At 35.0% G+C, this 23,768-nt stretch overlaps 1 long non-coding RNA gene across 1 annotated transcript in view; it reads left to right on the top strand.

Moving 5' to 3' along the window:
* The window catches only part of LOC135966180 (uncharacterized), a 30,671-nt gene extending 7,181 nt beyond the window's left edge, over positions 1-23,490 (top strand). Inside the window, exons 2-3 of the long non-coding RNA XR_010579306.1 lie at positions 14,594-14,712; positions 17,796-23,490. This is a non-coding gene — a long non-coding RNA (uncharacterized lncRNA). The remainder of the gene's footprint in view (positions 1-14,593; positions 14,713-17,795) is intronic.
* Positions 23,491-23,768: the final 278 nt, after the last annotated feature.

Consider the following 23,768-nt stretch of genomic DNA (forward strand, 5'->3'; position numbering starts at 1 on the left):
TGTGCTAGTTTGATAAGAATAATAGCCTCAAGCTCCATCCTTGTGCCAATAAAAGACATAATCTTGTTCTTATTCCTTTTTATGGCTACATAATGTACATCATTCCATGGTGTATATGTACACATTTTCCTTATCCAATCTGTCATGGATGAGCATTAAGGTTGATCCCTTGTCATTGCTATTGTAGAGTGCTACAATGAACATTCACATGTATGTCTTTATAGTAGAATTATTTATATTGTTCTGGGTATAGACCCAGTAATAGGATTGCTGGGTCAAATGGTATTTCTGTTTTTAGTTCTTTGAGGAAGTGCCACACTTCTTTCCACAATGGTTGAACTTATTTACATTCCCACCAAGAGTGCATAAGTGTTCCCTTTTCTCCACAACCTCTCCAGCATCTTTTATTTTTTGACTTTTTATTAATAGTCATTATGACTGGTATGAGGTGATATCTCATTGTGGTTTTGATTTGCATTTCTCTAATGATCAGTGATATTGAGCTTTTTCCGTATGCTTGCTGGCCAGATGTATGTCTTCTTTTGAAAAACGTCTGTTCATGTCCTTTGCCCACTTTTTTTTTTTAAATTTTACTTTAAGTTCTGGGATACATGTACAGAACATGCAGGTTTGTTACATAGGTATACATGTGCTATGGTGGTTTGCTGCACCTATTAACCCATCATCTAGGTTTTAAGCCCAACATGCATTATATATTTGTCCTAATGCTCTCCTTCCCCTTTCCCTTTCCCCCAACGCCTGACAGGCCCTAGTGTGTGATGTTCCCCTCCCTGTGTCCATGTGTTCTCATCATTGTTCACCTCCCACTTATGAGTGAGAACATGTGGTGTTTGGTTTTCTGTTCCTGTGTTAGTTTGCTGAGAATGATGGTTTCCAGCTTCACCCATGTTCCTGCAAAGGACATGAACTCATTCTTTTTTATGGCTGCATAGTATTCCACAGTGGATCAAATGGGAGTATATGTGCCACATTTTCTTTATCCAGTGTATCATTGATGCCTTTACCCACTTCTTAATGGGCTTGTTTGTTTTTCTCTTGTAAATTTGTTTAAGTTTCTTATAGATGCTTGATATTAGACCTTTGTCAGATGCATAGTTTGCAAATATTTTCTCCCATTCTGCACATTGTCTGTTTACTCTGTTGATAGTTTCTTTTGCCATGCAGAAGTTCTTAAGTTTAATTAGATCCAATTTGTCAATTTTTGCTTTTGTTGCAATTGCTTTTGGCATCTTCATCATGAAATTTTTGCTCATTCTTATGTCCAGAATGGTATTGCCTAGGTTGTCTTCCAAAGTTCTCATAGTTTAGGGTTTTACATTTAAGTCTTTAATCCATCTTGAGTTGATTTTTGTATATGGCATAAGGAAGGGGTCCAGTTTCACTCTTTTGTATATGGATAGCCCGTTATCTTAGCCTCATTTACTGAATAGGGAATTATTTCCCATTGCTAGTTTTTGTCAGCTTTGTCAAAGATCAAATGGTTGTAAGTGTGCAGCCTTTTCTCTGGGCTCTCTATTCTGTTCCATTTGTCTATGTGTCTCTTTTTGTACCAGTACCATGGTGTTTTGATTACTGTAGCCCTGAAATATCATTTGAAGTCGGGTGATGTGATGTTTTGAAGAACAATATTTTTACTTGTCAATTTTATCCCTATACTTTTTTTTTGCATATTTGCATTGCATCTTCTTTGATTACCTCTTCACATGACAATGATTGTGTAATTTGATTTCCTATAGTGAGAACAAGATAATTCTTTCCTCTAGCCTCTAGCATGGTTAATTAAAAAATTTCATTGATACTTTCAGGAAGTTTTGTTTTTATTACTTTCTCAGTAATATCATGCAAACTTTTAGGACTGTTGACAAATTTAGAAAGATTTCTATCAAATTTCTTTATCTATAAACTTTCTGGAAGAATGTTCCCCAGACTAACTTGTAGTTCCATACATTTCAGCTTCATTTTTCTCCCGGTATAGTTTGAATGCCTGACGCAATCATATATGTTGAAGTCATAATCTCAACTCCATTCCTTCACTTTTGTTCCAGAAATAAGAAAAACAGATATTGTTTATAGTCTTATAGTCATTTTGGGATATGGCTTTATGGTCTTACAGTCATTTTGGGATATGGCCAACTTATTTTCCTGTCTCTATATCTCTATATGCCTCTATATCTATCTAGATATATACAAAGATATATCTGTCTGGATATATACAAAGATATGTCTATCTAGAGAGATATACACAAAGATATATCTGTATACATATGGATAGCTAGATAGATTGAAATATACATTTTTGTGTATATATATAACTGTCTATATCTATTATATAATTACTTATATCGGTATCTATCTAGAGTGACCTAGAGAGATAGTAGGTAGATAGCTATAGATATTTATCTATATCCCACCAAAACCCCTTAGAAACGTACTCCCAGCTCAACTTCCCCTTAACCATATATAGAAAATGCTCTTGGCCATTCTAATGTCACCCATCATGAGTTGAAGTTTTATAAGGGAGAGGTTAAAATGAAAACAGACAGTGGTCTTAACTGGCTCCTCTTTTTAGTTTTGTAAATTGTATAGAGACATATGACCACATAAACACATTGCCAGAGCCCCTGCCAGGTCTTTGGAAGATGCCTGTGCAAATAAGGGGGCCCTGATATTTTTGCTTCCTTAGCTTCACAGTCAATCTGTGAATGGTGACAATGGTAGGAGAGTTTTCCCCAAAAATGTCAAGAGTAGAGAAACCTACCCTGTCATATGAAAGAGCAGCAGCTTTAGCTTCCTGCAGCTTCCTTCCTCATTTCCAAAAGAGTAAAGTAAAAGAGGAGGTTATGAGAGGAATAACCATACTTTCAGAGTCTTTCAGGGCAGGCAAAACCTGCAATGAGAGGCTGCTCACACAAGAGCAGTGAGTCTGGGATCACTGCCACTGTGGTGACAGTAGTAGCAGCAAAGGTGAAAGGAGAAAGAAATTGAGAATTGTGCTGCTATAAACATTCACGTGCAAGTATCTTTTTTCATATAATTACTTCTTTTCCTCTGGGTAGATACCTGGTAGTGAAATTGTTGGATCAAACGGGAGTTCTACTTTTAGTTCTTTAAGGAATCTCCACACTGTTTTCCATAGTGATTGTACTAGTTTATGTTCCCACCAACAGGGTAGAAGTGTTCCCTTTTCACTGCATCCACACCAACGTCTATTATTTTTTGATTATGACTATTCTTGCAGGAGTAAGGTGGTATTGCATTGTGGTTTTGATTTGCATTTCCCTGATCATCTCAATAGATGCAGAAAAATCATTTGAAAAATCCAGTGTCCCTCTATGATTAAAACCCTCAACAAAATTGGCACAGAATGGACATACCTCAGTGTAGTAAAAGCCATCTATGACAAATCCACAGCTAATATAATGCTGAATGGGGAAAAGTTGAAAGCATTCCCTCTGAGAACTGGAACAAGACAAAGATGCCCACTCTCTCCACTTCTATTCAACATAGTACTGGAAATCTTAGAACAATCAGACAAGGGAAAGAAATAAAGGGTATCCAAATTGGTAAAGAGGAAGTCAAACTGTAGCTGTTTGCTAATGATATGATTGTATACCTAGAAAATCCTAAAGACTCCTCCAAATAGCTCCTAGAACTAATACATAAATTCAGCAAAGTTTCAGGATACAAAATTAATATACATAAATCAGTAGCTCTTCTACACACCAACAGCAACCAAGCTGAAAATCAAATAAAGAACTCAATCCCTCTTACAATAGCTGCAAAAAAATAAAAAATACTTAGGAATATACCCAACCAAGGAAGTGAAAGACCTCTACAAGGAAAACTACAAAACAATTTTGGAAGACTTCATAGCTAACACAAACAAATGGAAACACATCCCATGTTCATGGATGGGTAGAATCAATATTGTGAAAATGACCATACTGCCAAAAGCAATCTACAAATTCAATGCAATTCCCATCAGAATACCACCATTATTCTTCACAGAACTAGGAAAAAACAATCCTAAAATTCATATGGAACCAAAAAAGAGCCTGCATAACCAAACCAAGACTAAGCAAAAAAAAAAAAAAAAAAAAAAAAAAAAAAAAAAACGAATCTGGAGACATCACATTACCTGACTTCAAACTATACTATAAGGCCATAGTCACTAAAACAGCATGGTACTAGTATAAAAATAGACACATACACCAATGGAACAGAACAGAAAACCCACCAGTAAACACAAATACTTAAAGCTAACTGCTCTTTGACAAAAGAAACAAAAACATAAAGTGGAGAAAGGACATCCTGTTCAGCAAATGGTGCTGGGATAATTGGCAAGCCACATGTAGGAGAATGAAAGAGGATCCTCATCTCTTACCTTACAGAAAAATCAACTCAAGATGGATCAAGGACCTAAACCTAAGACCTGAAAGTATAAAAATTCTAGAAGATAATGTCAGGAAAACCCTTTTAGACATTGGCTTAGGCAAAGACTTTATGACCAAGAACCCAAAAGCAAATGCAACAATAGCAAAGATAAATAGGTGGGACTTAATTAAACTAAAGGGCTTCTGCACAGCTAAAGGAGCCGTCAGCAGAGTAAACAGACAATCCAGAGGATGGGCGAAAACCTTCGCAATCTATCCATCCGACAAAGAACTAATATCAAGGAACTCAAACAAATTAGCAAAAAAAACAAACAACAAAGAGTCCCATCAAAAAGCGGGCTAAGGACATGAATAGACAATTCTCAATAAAAGATATACGAATGGCCAACAAACATCTGAAAAAATGCTCAACATCACTAATGATCAGGGAAATGTCTTTATATATTTTTGGGCATTTTCCTTTACCCTGAACTTCTTAATCAAGAGTATCTTTTTTGTTGTTATTGTTATCACTGTATATATTTTACTGTCAACTAAAATATTTACTATATATTTAATAATAAATATTTAATATATATTTTACTGTCAACTAAACTAAATATGTATATATTTAGTTCCAAACATATACACACTTATTAAGATTTTGATTAGGATTATAAGACATCTATAGGTCAATATCTTTACATGCTCGGTCTTCTAATTCATGATCACAATTATTTCTCCATTTACTTACGTGTGCACTGACATCTTTCGCATATATTTTACTTTTCTTATAGAGTTTTTTTTTTTTTCCCATTCTTGGTGAGATTGATAATCAGCTACTAACACTTCTTATGCTACCATAAATTATGTAGTACCATTTTCTAATTTTTCTGTTTGTTGCTGAGTTACATAACTGGAGTTGCGTTTTATATATAATTTGGCATCTAGAAAAGTTGCTTACATTCCTTATTATTACAACAGATTCTTTTGCTTTTTCCATTTACTTTCACCTTCTCAGCTTTTTCTTGACTAGTCTAACCAGACATTTGTATTTTTCTTGTTCAGTCTTTTAAAAATCCAACTTCTACCTGTATTCATCTCCTTCATTATATATATGTTATTTATATTATTAATTTCCACTGTTTGCTACATTATGTCCTTTCTTCTTCCTTTATAGAAAGAAGTATTGTGGGATTTATTTTCTACTTTTTAATATATATTTAAAAATAAAAATAAAATATATTTAATATATTCTCTCTATATTTATTATTATCAAATAAATTATCTAGTAGTTAGACTTAATCATTTTTATCCTTTCAACTTAATCATGTTTATCCTTTCAACTTAATCATTTTTATCCTCTCAACTTTGATTTGATATAATCATTTTTATCCTCTCAACTTTGATTTGATATAATCATTTTTATCCTTGACTTAATCATTTTTATCCTTTCAACTTTCTAATATTAATATCTAAGACTATAAGTTTCCAAGAAGTACAGCTTTAGCTGCACCCTACAAGTGTTAATATGTAGGATTTTTATTATCCTGCATATTAAAAATTTTGTTAAATGGTTTAAATTTTAATTCAACTTTTTTTGACCCATAGATGATATAGACATGTGTTGTTAAACGCTAAATGTGTGAAGCTATTCCCCTTTTTAGTCTGCTTTATTGTTTTTTTTTTTTTAAGTTTCTGGCTTAAGAGCACTGAGGTTAGAAGATATGCCATGTATGATTTCAATCCTTTGATGTGTATTTAAATTTTCTTTACTGACCATTGTATAGTCTATTTTGCAAATGTTCTGCAAATGTTCTAAATGTATTTGAAAAGAAGGTGTGTTTTGCAATTATTGGATAGAATGTTCTACATGTATTAGATTGGGGCAAAAGTAATTGCTGTTTTCGTCATTGTTTTTAATGTCAAAACTGCAATTACTTTTGCACCAGCCTAATATCAAAATTTTCATTATGCTTGTATTAGTCTGTTTTCATACTGCTATAAAGAAGTACTTGAGATTGGGTAATTTATAAAGGAAAGAGGTTTAATTGACTCACAGTTCGGCATGACTAAGGAGGCCTCAGGAAACTTACAGTCATGGCAGAAGGTGAAGGGGAAGCAAGGCACCTTCTTCACAGGCAGCAGGAAGGAGACATGCTGAGCGAAGGAGGAAGAGCCTCTTATAAAACCATCAGATCTTGTGAGAACTCACTCACTATCATGAGAACGGCATGGGGAAAACCACCCCCATGATTCAATTACCCCTACTGATCTCTCCCTTGACAGATAGGGATTATGGGGATTATAATTCAAGATGAGATTTGGGTGGAACTAAGCCTAATTATATCAATGCTGTAAATATTTTGTCTGATTTTTAATATCAATTATGAGAAAAACGTGTTGAAGTCTAGTGCTCTGATTGTAGAATTGTTCTTTTCTCCTTATAATTCAATTAATTTTATGTCATGCATTTTGAAGTCGTGTTTTAGGAAGAGACAAAATAATATCTACAAGTATATCTATTTGAATTGTACCTTTTGTCCTAACAACTTGATCCTCTTTCTCCCAAGCAATTATTTCAGTTTTATAGTCTATCTTGTGTAATATTAATAAAGTGACATTAGCTTCCTTTTAGTTGGTTTACTTGATATATTTTTTCCATTCTTTTACTTTCACTTTGTCTAAATCATTATGTGTTAGATCTATTTCTAATAAATTGCATATAATTAGATTCCTTTTAAAAATTCAATATGGCAATCTTTGTCTTTTACAGTGCATTTAGTTCATTTTTATTTAATGCAACTGCTGATATATTTGAATTTATACCTATAATTCAAGTTTTCTTTTTGTATTATTAATTATTTATTCTTTTTTCTCTATTAGTATAGAAACTATACACTATATGATATTTTAAGATAGTTATTCTGTAAATTTCTACAGGCACACTTAACCAATCAAAGTCCAAATTTATCCAATATTTTTAACCTTCTCTGGGACATTTCAAGGACCATAGGAGATTTTGCTTCATTTTTTCATCTCCCTATTTTTGTGTTATTGTCTTTGTCTATTTTAATACTTTTTAAAACTCTAGAGATATTATTTTATTCAATCAGTGGTCTTCATTGCCACTTTATTTTGCTATTTATTTCTTCATTTTTCTCAGACCTTCCAGACGGAATTGCTTTCCTCTGGTTCTGAGATACATTTTTTACAGTTGCCTTGAGTGTGGATCTACTGGTGGCAAACTCTCTCAGTTTTTGTCTTCTAAGAACTGTCTGGTAAATAATGAAATTAAGGCAGAAATCAAGAAGTTCTTTGAAACTAATGAGAACAAAGATACAACATACCATAATCTCTGGGACACAGTTAAGGCAGTGTTAAGAGGGAAGTTTATATTAATAGAACATACACATCAAAAAGTTAGAAAGATCTCAACTTAACAACCTAACATCATAATTAAAAGAATTAGAGAACCAATGGTAAACCAACCTCAAAGCTAACAAAAGAGAATAAACAATCAAAATCAGAGCTGAACCAAAAGAGACTGTGACACACACACACACAAATTAAAAAGATTAGCAAATCTAGGAGCTGGTTTCCTGGAGAAATTAATAAGATACACCTCTATGCACCCCTACACACACAAACTAGAAAATCTAGAAGAAATAGATAAATTCCTGGACACATCCACCCTCTCATGACTGAACCAGGAAGAAATTAAATCTCTTAACAGATCAATAATGAGCTCCAAAATTGAATCAGTAATAAACAGCCCACCAACCAAAAAAAACCCAAGGCTAGAGGGATTCATAGCTAAATTCTACCAGATCTACAGAGAAGAGCTGGTATCATTCCTACTGAAACTATTCCAAAAAATTGAGGAGGAGGAGGGACTCCTCTCCGAATCATTCTATGAATCCAGCATCATCTTGATACCAAAACTTGCCAGAAACAGAAGAAAAAAAAAAACACCTCATGCTAATATCCTTGATGAACATTGAGCAAAAATCCTCGACAAAATACTAGCAAACCAAATCCAACAGCATATCCAAAAGCCAATCCACCACGATTAAATAGGCTGTATCTCTGAGATGCAAGGTTGGTTTAACATACACAAATCAATAAATGTGATTCATCACATAAACAGAAGTAAAGACAAAAACCATAAGATCATCTAAATAGATGTAGAAAAGATTTTTGATAAAATTCAACATCCCTTCATGTTAAAGACTCTTAATAAACTAGGTATTGAAGAAACATACCTCAAAATAATAAGAGCCATCTATGACAAACTCACAGCCAACATCATACTGAATGAGCAAAAACTGAAAACATTCCCCTTGAAAACTGGTACATGACAAGGATGCCCTCTCTCACCACTCCTATTTTACGTAGTATTGGAAGTCCTGGCCAGAACATTCAAGCAAGAGAAAGAAATAAAGTACATCCTAATAGAAAGCCATCCAAATAACTGGCTATCCCTGTTTGCAGCTGACATAATTCTACATGTAGAAAACCCCACAGTCTCAGCCCAAAAACTCATTAAACTCATAAACAATCTCAGCAAAATTTCAGGATACAAAATCAATGTACAAAAATCACTAGCATTCCTATAAACCAGTAACAGCCAAGTTGAGAGCCAAATCAGGAACAAAATCTCATTCTCAATTGCCACAGAATAATACAATATCTAGGAATACAGCTAACCAGGGAGGTGAAAGATGTCTACAGTGAGAATTACAAAACACTGCTCAAGGAAATCAGAGATAACACAAACAAATGGAAAAACATTCCATTCTCATGGATAGGAAGAATCAATATCATTACAATGAACATAATGCCAAAAGCAATTTATAGATTCAATGCCATTCCTATCAAACTATCAATAATTTTTTTTTCACAGAACTAGAAAAAACTGTTTTAAAGTTCATATGGAACCAAAAAAAGAGCGTGAATTGCCAAGGCAATCCTAAGCAAAAAGCTGGAGGCATTGTACTACTGGACTTCAAACTATGCTACAGGGCTACAGAAACCAAAACAGCATGGACTGGTACAAAAACAGACACACAAATCAGTGGAATAAAATAGAGAACCCAGAAATAAAGCTTCACACTTATGACATCTGATCTTTGACAAAGCTGACAAACATTGGGAAAAGGACTTCCTATTCAGTTAATGGTGCTGGGATAACTGGCTAGCTATATGCAGAAGATTGAAACTGGACCCCTTTCTTACATCATATATAAAAATCGACTCAAGATGGATTAAAGACTTAAAAGTAAAACTCAAAACTAAGCTATAAATACCCCGGAAAACAACCTAGGCAAAAGCATCTGGACATGGGAACTGGCAAAGATTTGATGAAGAAAATGCCAAAAGCAATTGCAACAATAGCAAAAAATTGACAAATTGTATCTAATTAAACTTAAGAGCTTCTGCACAATGAAAGAAACTGTCAACAGAGTGCAGAGAATAGGAGAAAATATTTGCAAACTATGCATCTGATAAAGGTCTAATATCCAGTATCTCTAAGGAACTTAAACAAATTTACAAGAAAAAACCAACCTCATTACAAAGTGGGCGAATGACACGAACAGACACTTTTCAAAAGAAGGCACACATGGGGCCAACAAGCATATGAAGAAAAGCTCAATATCACTGATTACTAGAGAAATGCAAATCAAAACCACAATGAGATACCATCTCACACCAGTCAGGATGGCTATTAATAAAAAGCCAAAAAATAACAGATGCTAGCAAGGTTGTGGAGAAAAAGGAACACTTAATACACTGTTGGTTGGAGTGTAAATAAGTTCAACCATTGTGGAAAGCAGTGAGGCACTTCCTCAAAGAACTAAAAGCAGAACTACCATTTGACCCAGCAATTCTGTTATTGGGTATATACCCAGAAGAATATAAATTGTTGCATCATAAAGGCACTTGCGTGCATATGTTCACTGCAATGCTATTCACAATAGCAAAGACATAGAACCTACCTAAGTGCCCATCATTTGTGGACTAGATAAAAAAATGTGGTACACATACACCATGGAATACTAAGCAGCCATAAAAAATAACAAGATTAGCCGATTGCCATGGCTCATGCCTGTAATCCCAGCACTTTGGGAGGCTGACATGGGTGGATCACGAGGTCAAGAGATCGAGACCATCCTGGCCAATGCAGTGAAACCCTGTCTCCACTGAAAATACAAAAATTAGCTGGGTGTGGTGGTGCATGCCTATAGTCCCAGCTGTTTGGGAGGCTGAGACAGGAGAATTGCTTGAACCCGGGAGGTGGAGGTTGCAATGAGTCGAGATCATACCACTGCACTCCAGCCTGGCAACACAGCAAGATTCCATCTCAAAAAAAAAAAAAAAAAAAAAAGGACAGGAACATGGATGGAGCTGGAGGCCATTATGCTTAGCAAAGTAATACAGGAACAGAAAACCAAATACATGTCCTCACTTATAGGTGGGAGCTAAATGATGAGGACACATGGACATATGGACATAAAGAAGAGAACAACAAATACTGGGGCCTACTTGAGGTTGGAGGGTGGGAGGAGGGAGAGAAGCCAAAAATATAAATAAATAAATAACAATAACTTTCGAGTATTAGACCTAGTACCTGGGTGACAAAATAATCTGCATAACAAATTCCTGTGACAGGAGTTTACTTATGTAACAAATCTGCACATGTACTCAATCCTAAAATAAATTTTTTTAAACTGTCTTTATTGCATTCTCCCTGAAAGGTATTTTAATGAATATAGGATTCATTAAATTCATTATTATAAGGATTATAATGTGATAGTGGTTTTCTCTCAGCACATTCCAACTAATATTCTATTATCTTCTCACTTCCATTAATGCCGTTGGGATGAAAGCTATCAGACCAACTATACCTCCTTTAAAATTAATCTTTGCTTCTGGCTGTTATTTTTACCAACTTCTCTTTTAATTTTATATTTTGCAGTTTCACTGGAAATTTTTATCCTATTTTACATTTGTTGAGATTTTTGTATTTGTGTTTTCATCACTTCTGGAAAACTTTTAGCTAGTATCAGATATTGGGAAAACTTTTAGCTAGTATCAGATATTGGGATTTAAAAATTCTCTGTTTTTACTACTTCTAGATCTCTGATTTAATATTTGTTAAATCACCTCCTTCTCTTTTCTATATTTCCTCATCTCTATTCCAAATTTTCTAACTTTTCAAAAATCTGTGCTACATTCTGGACTATTTCTTTTCAACTATCTCCAATTCACAAATTCTCTTTTCAGTTGAGTCTAACCTACTGTACAATCCATATATCTAGTTTTCAATTTTGCTTGTTGTGCTTCTCATTTTTAGAAGTTACTTTTTCTTTCTGCAAATCTACTTTGTCATTACTCAAAGTTTCTATTTCCTGAACAAAATTTTAATTTTGTCTCTTATTTTTTAAACCATTATATGTTAAATCTGTTGGGGATCAGTATCGCATAGCCTGTGTTTGTAATTTAAACATCTGAGGTCTTTGTGGAGACAATTTTTCTTTCTGAACTTTGTTTATGATACCTAGTTTCCTTGAACAGTTCACAAATAAATATGTGAACTACTTATTTTCCTGGAAATTTATCTGTGGAAGTTATTTGAGGTCTAGAGTTAAGGTAATGTGTGACGTGTGTGTGCGTGTATGTGTGTGTGTGTGCGTGTGTATTTGTGTGTGTGTATGTATATATGTATGTATATGCATACACACACATACACACACCTATATATATTCTGAAAGGAATCTCTGGATCATAAAACAAGAGCATTTATTATCCACAAAGTATCTTTGTACCTGCAACCCAATTCTCAATAGCGTGATGTAATAAGGGCTAGACATTCACCTGTGCATGCAGTGGGATTGTACCATAGGAGAGGATTGCTGAAATTATGAGACTTGGAGCTTATATAGGGTGGGAGAGAGAAACCTTTACTCTGAAGTATAAGCGAATCTTCTCTGGGGAAGAGAGGGAAGATTTTAGTTTTTACCTTCATAGAATATAGAAATGTAAGCACAGGGCTTCTAGGGAGACAAATTTCTAAGCCTTCGCAGAACAATATCGTGTTGCTTCCATGGCAGCTCTGGTGTTAAATTAGTCTTTAACTATTTTGCCAGTGCTGTTTGCCCAGAAAGCCTACACCACACAGAAATGTAAAACTATTCAAGGAAAATTGTTTTCCAACAGGTGGTCCTCCCCAGAGCTTAGCACCCTTTGCTTGCACCAAGTACCTCAGGTTATAGGCAATCTAGCACCCATTTAACCTCATCTAAATTAAATTAATAGCTTGAGGTATATTGAGCCACTCAGATAACATATAATCACACATTTGAAAGAGAAAAAATACTTGTTTTATGTTATCTCAGAGATAAATGCCCCCTCCCTCGTGAGTTATCAGTGCCAAAGTAAATTTTCTTGTATCCTGGGAAGTGAGTGGGGTAGCGTAGCGCAGATTTAACTCTGAGCTTTCTCTTCCCTGTTCATAATCTGAAAGGGTGTGAGTAATGAAGTTTAAGTTTGTCAGGTTCAGCAAATGTCACCAGGGTCAAAGTGGTTATAGTGCTATGCTTACTGTCATTTCTCTTTAACTAGGAGATTAGCCTATCTTGCCTGCTCTTTGACATTTTAAGATGATTTACCATATTTAAAATCTATCATTTTAATTATTCTAATGGAAGGGTTGAACATACCGTTTTACTAGCATGTCTGCTTATACACCTCCTAAGCATTTCTGAAATACACTTAACTCTTCCTGTTTCTTCTTCCATCTCTCCAGTTCAAGTTCCCACCAGTTCTTACCTGAAGGGCTGCAATAGTCCCTCTCTGTGTTTTCTAAATCTGCAAATATGATACACTTAGTTCTACAGACTCTAGTCAGATTTATAAAAGCATATATGTTTATGTATATTACATATGTGTATACATTTGATTATATATTTATATATGTTTATATACATACTATACATTCATGATATATATTTTACACATACATATCAATGTTTAAATATTACATATACATATTAATATATGTATATATAATACATATATTACATATAATGTAATATTAATATATAATATTAATACATATAATATCAATACATACATTACATACAAATATCAATATGTGAATATATAATATATGCTACATATAAATATTAATATATTAATATCTACTATATTACATATAAATATTAATATATGCATATGTAATTCATATATTAATATACATATTATATATTTTATATTATCTATTTATATTACATTATACATTTGATTATATGTTCATATATGATATGTATTACATATACATATACATATATTAATATTTATATGATGCATTATTAATATTTATATTAATATATGTATTACACATACATATACATATATTAATATGTATATTTTATTATATTATATATATGGCCTTGTATTTGTATTCAAACTAGAAAAATGTCAAGAAGTATGGGAAGTGCATTATAAGATATCTAATCTGACCATTATATAATTCCAGAAAATGTACATATCAAGTATGAAATGCAAATGGGGTCTTTGTAATACAATATACTATATTATATTATGTATATATTACATATACATGTTAATAAATGTATATGTAATACATATGTCATATATAAACATATAATCAAATATATAATGTAATATAAATATATAATATATAATATATAAATATATAATCAAATATTTGAATATACTCAAATGCATACGTTTGATTATATATATTTGATTATATCATCCCCCCCATATCCCAAACCCTTCACCAGCTTCTCGTTATTCACAAGAATAACGACTACATGTAACTATTTGGTTTGACTCCATTTTCTCCCAAGATGCTCCAGAACCACTGTTTCTTTGGCTTCTGTACCCTGCCAGGCTGACCTATGTTCAACGTCTTGTGTACCTCATATTCCATGCTTTTTTCTGATATGGAAGCTTTGAATGTGCCTTTCCCTCTGCAATGCTTTGCTTCCTGCTGCACTCCCACTTAGCTCTTCCTCTGTTCAACTGTTACTTCCTTAGGGACTTTCTCAGACCTCTTTTTCTTATCAAGTTCTTTTGTCATAGACCCTCAACGTATTACTTGCTTTCTTTTCTGGGCATTTTTCACAGCTGTAATTATGTGTCTATTTTCTTTGCCTATCTTCCCATAGGCTCTAAGCTGCATGAGGGCAGAACCACATCCGTTGGGCTCACCATTACAGCTAGTCCGTAACATCAGGGCAACTCTGGTACTTGGGTCATTGAAGGCAGTAAATATAAAAAAAACTAAGTAAGTAAAATAATGCATTTTACATGCAATGTTGATTATATCTTGTACATTATCACGGTGAAATCCTCTATAGAGAGTTACCATATGATACACTTGTGAGACAGCCAAAGGAAGAGTAAATGGATGCAGAAAAAATTGTCTATGATATTTTTGTGTTAAATTTAACAGATTTTTGGCCTATTAGGTCAAAGATCTCACATTCTTCAAAAATGTTAGTTTTCTTTAATAACACATGATGATTTTGGATGACAGCATAGGTAATTCATTCTAAGAAGAGGTAATGTGACACGATAAAGGGCTGTACAAATGGTGGGGCTTCAGATCCTATAAATCCTGATATGAACAGTGTCATAATGAAGTTGTTTTCTAATACTCTTGACAGAGGCTAAAACTAGGAAAGAAAATGGCTTCTCTCATGATGTGTTCTCTATGATAATGTATTTTCTATGATGATGTATATTAGAATTTTCTTCTTTTTAGATGTAAAAGTAGTGTAGAATAATCACTAATAACATAGACTTGAGAATCATGTCTGCCTTCCTATTCAGGCTCAAACACTTATCAGTTCTATGGTCGTTACAGAGTTAGATAAGTTCTATACACCCGAGGTGACTTGGGTGTCAAATGAAATTAATAATAATACCAACCTCATAATGTTGTTGTAAGGATAACAAGGGTTAGCCCATGTAAAGTGTATAAACTAGTGCCTGATAAATAGTAAACTATTAAAAAATTTTAGTCATTACTGCCTGTGATAGATCTGGATTTTTAAATTAAGAAGTCTTACACTTGCAGTATGGAAATTGGGGCTATATTATTTCTGGCTAGTTTCCTTTTATAGATCAAACTTACACTCATGCTTGAAGTCAGAAGACTTGGATTTGAATCTAAACCACTAAATATGACCATGAGTACAACCTGAATCATACTTACATCTGTAATGTAGGGGATGATAATACCTACCCGAGAGGGTTGTTTTAAACTTTCCAAACATGGTAGATAGTGTAAGTGCTCCAATCAGATCTCCTAGTTTCCCTTTGTAGTGAGATATTATTTTGAAATATTAATTTTTGTCCTAATCTTTGCCCAGTTGGAAATTGGTCAGAGGCATTCATTGCTTGAGGAGAATTAGGATTGTGCATAACAAGCATTTATAGAAAGAATCAACTAATATTTCAACTATGACATCCAAAATAGGCTTTTGGAGCCTGATATGGTTTGGCCGTGTCATCCCCAAATCTCTTCTTGAACTGTAGCTCCCATAATTCCCACATGTCGTGGGAGGGACCCAGTGGGAGATAATTGAATCATGGGGAGGAGTTTTTTCCATGCTGTTCTCATGATAGTGAATAAATCTCATGAGATCCAATGATTTTATAAAGGGCAGTTCTCCTGCACATGCTCTCTTTCGTGCTGCCATGTGAGATGTGTCTTTGATCTTCCTTCACCTTCCACCATGATTGTGAGGACTCCCCAGTCGTGGGGAACTGTGAGTCCATTAAATGTCTTTTTCTTTATAGATTACCCAGTCTCAAATATGTCTTTCTTAGCAGGGTGAGAACAGACTAATACAGAGCCCTCCTCAAAAACAGTAATTTTGTACATAATATTTTTATTTGGAAAAGTCATCCTTTAATGGGGAGAAGAAAAGGCTCTTGATTCAAGAAGGACTCAGAATGAAGCAGAACATAGATAATATGTCATAATAATATGCCAGAAAGAGAGTAGGGAACTCCTCAGTCCACCTGCCCTGGATGGTGATAGTGAAGGTGGTTAATTTAGGGGTGAGTTGTGTGACTACTCAATGAACATCACTTTAAAAGAAAGGAAGAAGAGAGGCCAGCAAATTAGCATCAAGAGAACCACTATCACTGGCTCTCTTGAGCCCTATTTGGCTGTGCAGGAGCTAAACTGATATCTACGGATGCCGTATTGCCATTTGGGCAACAACCACGTATCACTTGTTTTGAGAAGCCGTGCTAGCTGCTGCTCAGGTAGCTGTCAAGGGAGAGTCTTGCAGCCACAGCTGTCTGCATGTCCATGAATTCTGCAGCAAAAAAGACATGCGTTCGTCACGCAAGATTTTGCTAACTCTCATTCAAGCAGCCCCATTGTGAACGAAACACTCAATTTTTAATGGTACAGGCATTTTATGACCCCTGAGAACAGCAGGTAAGTGGTGGTATGGAGTTGAAAGAGAATTCTCCCAGTATCTGTATCTGGATTGGAAAGGATGATGGTGAAATACCCATCGCACTTGATTCCCTTTTATCCCCTCCCCAGGTCCAGTGAGTAAACTCTCACTTATCCATATAGATAGATCTCAATTTTCTCATTTACCCTTATTTTTTTCCATACATTCTCAAGGAAGTGTCGGTTATCCCTTCTTTTTGGGATAAACCACTAGAGTTTGTATTCTAGCGTTTGTCATAGTATGCTGCCAGTATTTGTTTACATTTGTTTCCACTTCTAGACTATGCAATTAATAGTGTTATTTAATCTTGGCATCTCTAGCATATAATTTATGACACATTGAAGACTCTTAGCCATTGCCAAATCAATGAATGAAAGTATACATATATGAATATGAATATGTGAATGTGTATTCTTTTTTCTTCTTACAAACATAATATTAATGCTTTCTTTCTGCAAAATTTTAAAAATTCAGAATAAATATGTTTTGTAGAAACTGTAGGATCAACAACTAAGTATTATGATATTTGCCTGCTAAGAGTTGGGACCATCTGGTTTTATACAAAAAAATAATAATAACAAGGCATTTCCTTTGTTACCAAGAGACGTAATATTGGTGCTCAAAAAGGCACTAAAGTCCCCTAAGCTTTCATGCTCTCTTTATCCCTGTGGAATACCAATTTTTCCAGCTACTAGCTCTTTTAGTTTTATGTATACCGATTTATGATTTTCTAGCCTAAAAATGTGGACTCACAGGTTGAGGACTCACAATTAACTGGTAAACCATTTATTAAGTTCAAACTACTGACCAGACTTGAAAGATTTATGTTTTCCTCTGTATTACCTGATTTCTTTTCTTTTCTTTTCTTTTCTTTTCTTTTTTTTTTTAGGCCTCAAGGTGATTATTTTACAAATATTTTTAGCCAGGCACAGTGACTCATGCCAGTAATCCAAGCACTTTGGGAGGGCGAGGCGGGCAGATCACTTGAGGTCGGGAGTTTGAGACCAGTCTGGCTAACATGGTGAAACCCCGTTTTTACAAAATACAAAAAATTAGCTGGGTGTGGTGACCCGTGACTGTAACCCCATCTACTCAGACGGCTGAGGCGGGAGAATCACTTGAACCCGGGACGCGGAGGTTGCAGTGAGTCAAGATCACACCATTGCACTCCAGCTTGGCCAACAAGAGCAAAACTCTGCCTCAAAAATTTTTTTCTGATAATTACTGTATGTTTTAGCGTGTATGGTAGGTTAAAACACTTATGTAAGGGGCTGGAACATTAAAAGCCACATTTGCATTTCATAGTTGATATGTACATTTTCTGGAATTATATTATGGTCGGATTAGATATCTTATACTACTTTTCCCATATTTCTTGACATTTTTCTAGTTTGAATACAAATACAAGAAGTTTGCTCAGTAACATTTGCAGTTTACATTGTTTATTTCACAATGCCTTAATTTCCATAGGGAAAAGGGGTACATTGTGAATTACACAGATCTGAGAACCTCCTCTTATTTACTCATCTTATTTCCTTGGCCATTAATAAAATACAGTTGACTCTTGAACAACAGGAGTTTAAAACGTGTGGGTCCACTTATGCATGAATTTTATTTTGCCTCTGCCACCCCTGAGAGAGTCAGACCAACTCCTCTACTTCCTCCTCTTCCAGCCTACCCAACATAGAAACAACAAGGATCAAGACCTTTGCAGTGATCCACTTCCACTTAATAGATAGGAAATATATTTTCTCTTCTTTATGAATTTCTTAATAACATTTCTTTTCTGTAGCTTAATTCATTGTAAGAGTACAGTACATAATGTGTATAACACAAAAAATATGTGTTAATTGACTGTTTATGTTATTGGTAAGGATTCTGATCGACAGTAGGCTATTAGTGGTTAAGTTTTTGGGGAATCAAAAGTTATATGTCAATTTCCAACTGTGTGTATGTGGAGGGGTGCTTCCCACCGCCCATGTTGTTCAAAGATCTACTGTATAGCTAGCTACACAAACGAGGCGAAATCCTCATTCTCAATGGCAGGAATGACTGACTTATTTATCTTCAAACATCAGTAGTAGAAAAATTATAGATAAAATTCTATAAAATTTATTTTATAAATATTTGCAGCCATAATCAAGAAATAACCTTTCATTTCATTTCATATGCAGAGATTTTGCAAAAAGAATAATATACATTTAGTAGTCCTTTTCATGCGCATTTGTATATAATCAAATAGTTGCCTTTACTGGATAACATATGGTCACCTGGGCCTACCATTTTCATTTGATTCTTTAAATATTCAATGTGAGAATAAGATATAAAATGAGACCATGAGGAAAAGAAAGAACTTTGTAGATGCAGATTTAATTGGTTATAAAGTCAATTTATACCTGTACTTTAAAAACTTGTATGTTTCTGCTTAAAACTATTTATAAATGTTCTGTTATCTGCTTGTTATTTTAATGATGTGAATGGAGATAGTTTGCAAAGTTGGAAATGAGTAAGGGTCAGATTCAACCTTCAAAAAATACAAAAATGTGTAACTAAATATTGTAGTGCTAATGTTAAGGATTGTAGTGCAAGCCATTTTAAGCTGTTATAACTAGATATCATAACCTGGAGTGGCTTAAACAATAGAAACTTATTTCTCACAGCTCTGGAGAGGAGGACTCCAGCATGGTCATTCTGATGAGGGCTGTTTTTCTGGATTTCTCACATGGCAGGGTGAGAGGGCAGCAGGAAGAAGTAAGTTCTCTCCTCTCTCTTCTTAAAGGAGCACTAACCCCATCATGAGGGCTCCATCTTTATCTAATTACCTCCCAAAGGCCCCATCACATTGGAGATTGGGGTTTTAATACACAAATTTTGGGGAAGCACAAACATGCAATGCATAACACAGGGAAAATAAGCAAAATGGCTGAGGGTGTAGATGTAAAAAAAGTTGCTGTAGACTGGAGAGAAGCATTGAGAAAGAATTCTCAAAGATTGGAGCAATTTGGTTTGAATTTCTTAAAAGTTCGTTGTTGAAAACTGAATTAGGAATCTGCAGAATTTGCATTCCTCACGCCACCTGCAGTATATCCAGATCAAATGTGTGGACCAAAAGCATGCATCGGAAGTATCACAAGGTAGCCAGTTAAAAATGGGCTAAGTTATTTAGCCTACAATTCCTATATCGATTAATTATCTAGTTGACGGATAAATTATTCATTCAACAAACTTTTTTGTAGTCTTTACTTTGTTCTAGGTACTCTACTGTTGTGTTAGTTCGTTCTCATGCTGCTATGAAAAAAAAAATACCTGTAACTCATAAAGGAAAGGGATTTAATTGACTCACAGTTCCACATGGCTGGGAAGGCCTCAGGAAACTTACGATCATAGCAGAAGGGGAAGCAAACACATCCTTCTTCACATGGTGGCAGGAGAGAGAAGTGCAAGTGGGGAAAATGCCAGGTATAAAACCTTCAGATTTTGTGAGAACCCACTCACTATAATGAGAGCAGCATGGGGGAACTGTCTCCATGATCTAATCACCTCCCATGAAGTCCCTCCCCCAACACATGGAATACAATTTGGATTTGGATTGTAATTTGGATTACAATTCAAAATGAGATTTGGGTGGGGACAGAGAGCCAGACCATATCAAATTCTTAACTGTATAGTATAGAAATCAATGAAAACTGGTCCCCTCCTCCAGGAGCTGAGAGAGCTATTTGACCAATGCCCTGCCAATGGAGAATAGCAGATCAATGAAAGAATCCAAGTGTTATAACTCCTGATTTATTACTCTTTCTAGAAGCAATATTGCTTCTGAAGTTTGACAGTCTAACCAATAAGAAGGGAGAATGCTCAACAGTAAAGTAAGCAAATCAATGCCTCTAACTTATGGTAGGTTAATAAGGGCCTAGATATTTGGAGCTGTGAAAAACAAACTTGCAGAATCTGAGGTAATGGGCCCTAAAGTTTCTACAATATGGGTGAAATTCTAAACCCAAGAAACATCCCCAAACACAACTACTAAAACATCAAAGGTATCGGCTTTAAAATACAAAAGCAGTAAAGCAAGTATTTAAAGTATCAAGGCAAGTATTTAAGTGTAATTGAGGTCCATTCTTAATTACTTAATTAAATTACTTCTGCATATTGGGACTAGGAAATCTTCAATTTCCAGCTTGAACAGCTCATCCATGCTCCTTGCTGTAGGGAAGGACTTTTGAGACTTGGTGGCTGACTGCACATACATCTCTTCATCAGGAAAATAAAGGAGTCAAAGCAGGGCAAAGGGAACTCACAATTAGTGAGTATCATCCATGGGCCCCGAGTTTTATGTGTGTCATGTCATTTAATCATCAGAACAACCTTATAGAGTGGCAATTATTGTCTGCATTTTACTGAAAACTAAATTCAAATGGTAAAATACTATGCCCAAGGACAGACATTGTAAATGACAGAGCCAGAAATGGAGACAGGCTGTTCTAATTCCAAGGTTCATGTTCTTTGCAGCATATCCTGCCACCTCCTGGGATTAGAGAAAAATTTGAATGAGCGAAAAAACATCTGAAGGTAAAGCAGGAAAGATGGAAGTCGGGAATGGCGAACATTTTGATTTTTGTTTAATTATCACATATATCAGCAGAAGATTTGGGTTTATAATGCTCATTCTTCTCTGATAAAAAAATCACTTTTTAACAAGCAGTGTCAGGAATCAAACTCAGTTCCCTCACTCACTTGTGTTGTACCCAGAAGCAAACTCTAATACTCTTAGTTTTCTGAGAGATTCTACATTCATTGAGAAATAAGAAGATAAAATCCTGTGCTCTGGAAGCAGATAGCCTGTGTTTAAATCCCACCTTTGCCACCAACTAGATATATGTAGACAAATTATTTAATCTTTGTGTGCCTTGGTGGTCTCAAGAGGGATACTAATAATAATGCCTAACTCTTACACTTGGGAATACATAAAATAATACATATAAAGAACTTAACACTGTCCAGTCCATAGTGAGTGCTCAAGAAACACTAGTAACATCTTTATGTTGTTAAACTGAATTTGATCCATTTCAAGGATTAGTATAAACATTCACTGATAAATTTGAAGAACTCATACCCACCCCTCAGAGCTTACATATTTAGTGTTTGTGAGTCCTAAATTGGAAGAAGATCATTATTGATGGCCAGGCTCATGTGGCCTAGTCAGAGATGGTGACTGTACTCCAGAAATTAGGCTTCACCATGGCTTTTCAGCACTACCTAAATTGGAGCCATTTCTATTCAAGATTCTACCACTCATTTGATGGGGGTCAGGTCATCACCAGTCTTAGAAACCCAAATCTGACAATCTTCTTTCCCAGTGTTAGGGATCTAACCATGCATTTTAAGTTTGAGCTGTTCCTTCTTCCAAATGCTCTGTTCTTGCCTTTTCTCAGATACCTCAGCCTACATCTTCTTAAAATACAAGCTCCTGTAGGCATTATCTTCAAGATTCACACTTTGTCTGGCATATTCTCTTGTCTGGCTCTAAGGAAAGTGTAGTTTCTTCACCAGGGGTGGGAGTGGTGAAAAGGCAGATACTGGAACTTAAGAAACTCTGGTCTGTCCTTCCTGGGGGAAGAGAGATAGGTGCCTTTATAATTTCCTACAGAGATTGCTTCAGAAGAAAGGAAAAAACCTCAACAATGAACTTTCTCAATAAATTGCCTCATAGGTACGAATAAAACCATGCTATCTGTAAGATACCATAGGAAATATGGAGAGTAATATGATATATTTCTTCAAAGAGCTTATTCTCTAGTTAGTCAAAGGAGACCAAGTCAAGGCAAAACAATTGAGATACTTGGGATTCCTGGAATTTCTATCAAACATCTGAATATCTTTCCAGTGATTTTAAAACATGACAATTTTAACTAAGAATAGCTTGGAGGGTTATGTGTCTCAGCCTGAAGATATACTTTGATGGCCATAATCTTTGCCTTTCTGCTTCAGTGATTTGGAGATGGCTTGGATGCCAGGGTGTCAGAGAATCCGCCTAGCTGATTAGGCTGCCATAGGCATAACAAAGGCCATACTTTAGCTCCAACAGTCTAATCAGAGTGAACAGATTACTTGAATCTGTGATGGAGACATATTGGCAGCCCATGAAGCCTGTCTAGAGGGATTTTGGTGAAAAACCAAAGTATATAAATGCTAAAAGCAGTTTGATTCCAGTGTGAAAATTGAGGGTGATTTAGAAGAAAACGTTTATGTTAACAATTCATTTGTATCTTAATTTCATTTTCTTTAAAGTTTAGCTTTACATAGATGAATTTTAAGAATCATACAGAATAATTTTTTCTCATCTGTTTAATGATTGTCTTAAAAATATATATATTTCAAAATAATTACACTCAGGAGCATTTTGATAGCATAGATCACATCATCAAGATGTCCACTTCCATCTGAAGCAAAATGCACTAATTGAAGATTCAGATCTTTTGATTGAAGAAGCCAATTGCATATTGATTCTGCAACCTGGAACACATTCATCATCTAAGAAAAATGTACGTTACTTGTCATGAAAGCCATTAAACTTATTCTTATAATGAACTTTTCTAGATATGTCTATTTTTTTTACGTGTTTTTTGACATAGGTTAAAAATACTATCCTAAGTTGGGTTTCCTGGGAAACAAAATCTGAGTGAGGTTTCCATGCAGGAGGTTTATTGGCAAGTGCTCTCAGGATCAACACCTGTGATGGAGTGAAGGGAGGAGAAAGGGCAGAAGGCAGAGCTGAGTTGTGATGCAATCACGACAAAGGCTCATCGGATTCTAAGGAGAGCTCTGGAACTGGGATGATCCTTCAGAACTGGACCTTTCTTCC

Source organism: Macaca fascicularis, chromosome 11 (assembly GCF_037993035.2).
Source record: "Macaca fascicularis isolate 582-1 chromosome 11, T2T-MFA8v1.1".
Classification (NCBI taxonomy): domain Eukaryota; kingdom Metazoa; phylum Chordata; class Mammalia; order Primates; family Cercopithecidae; genus Macaca; species Macaca fascicularis.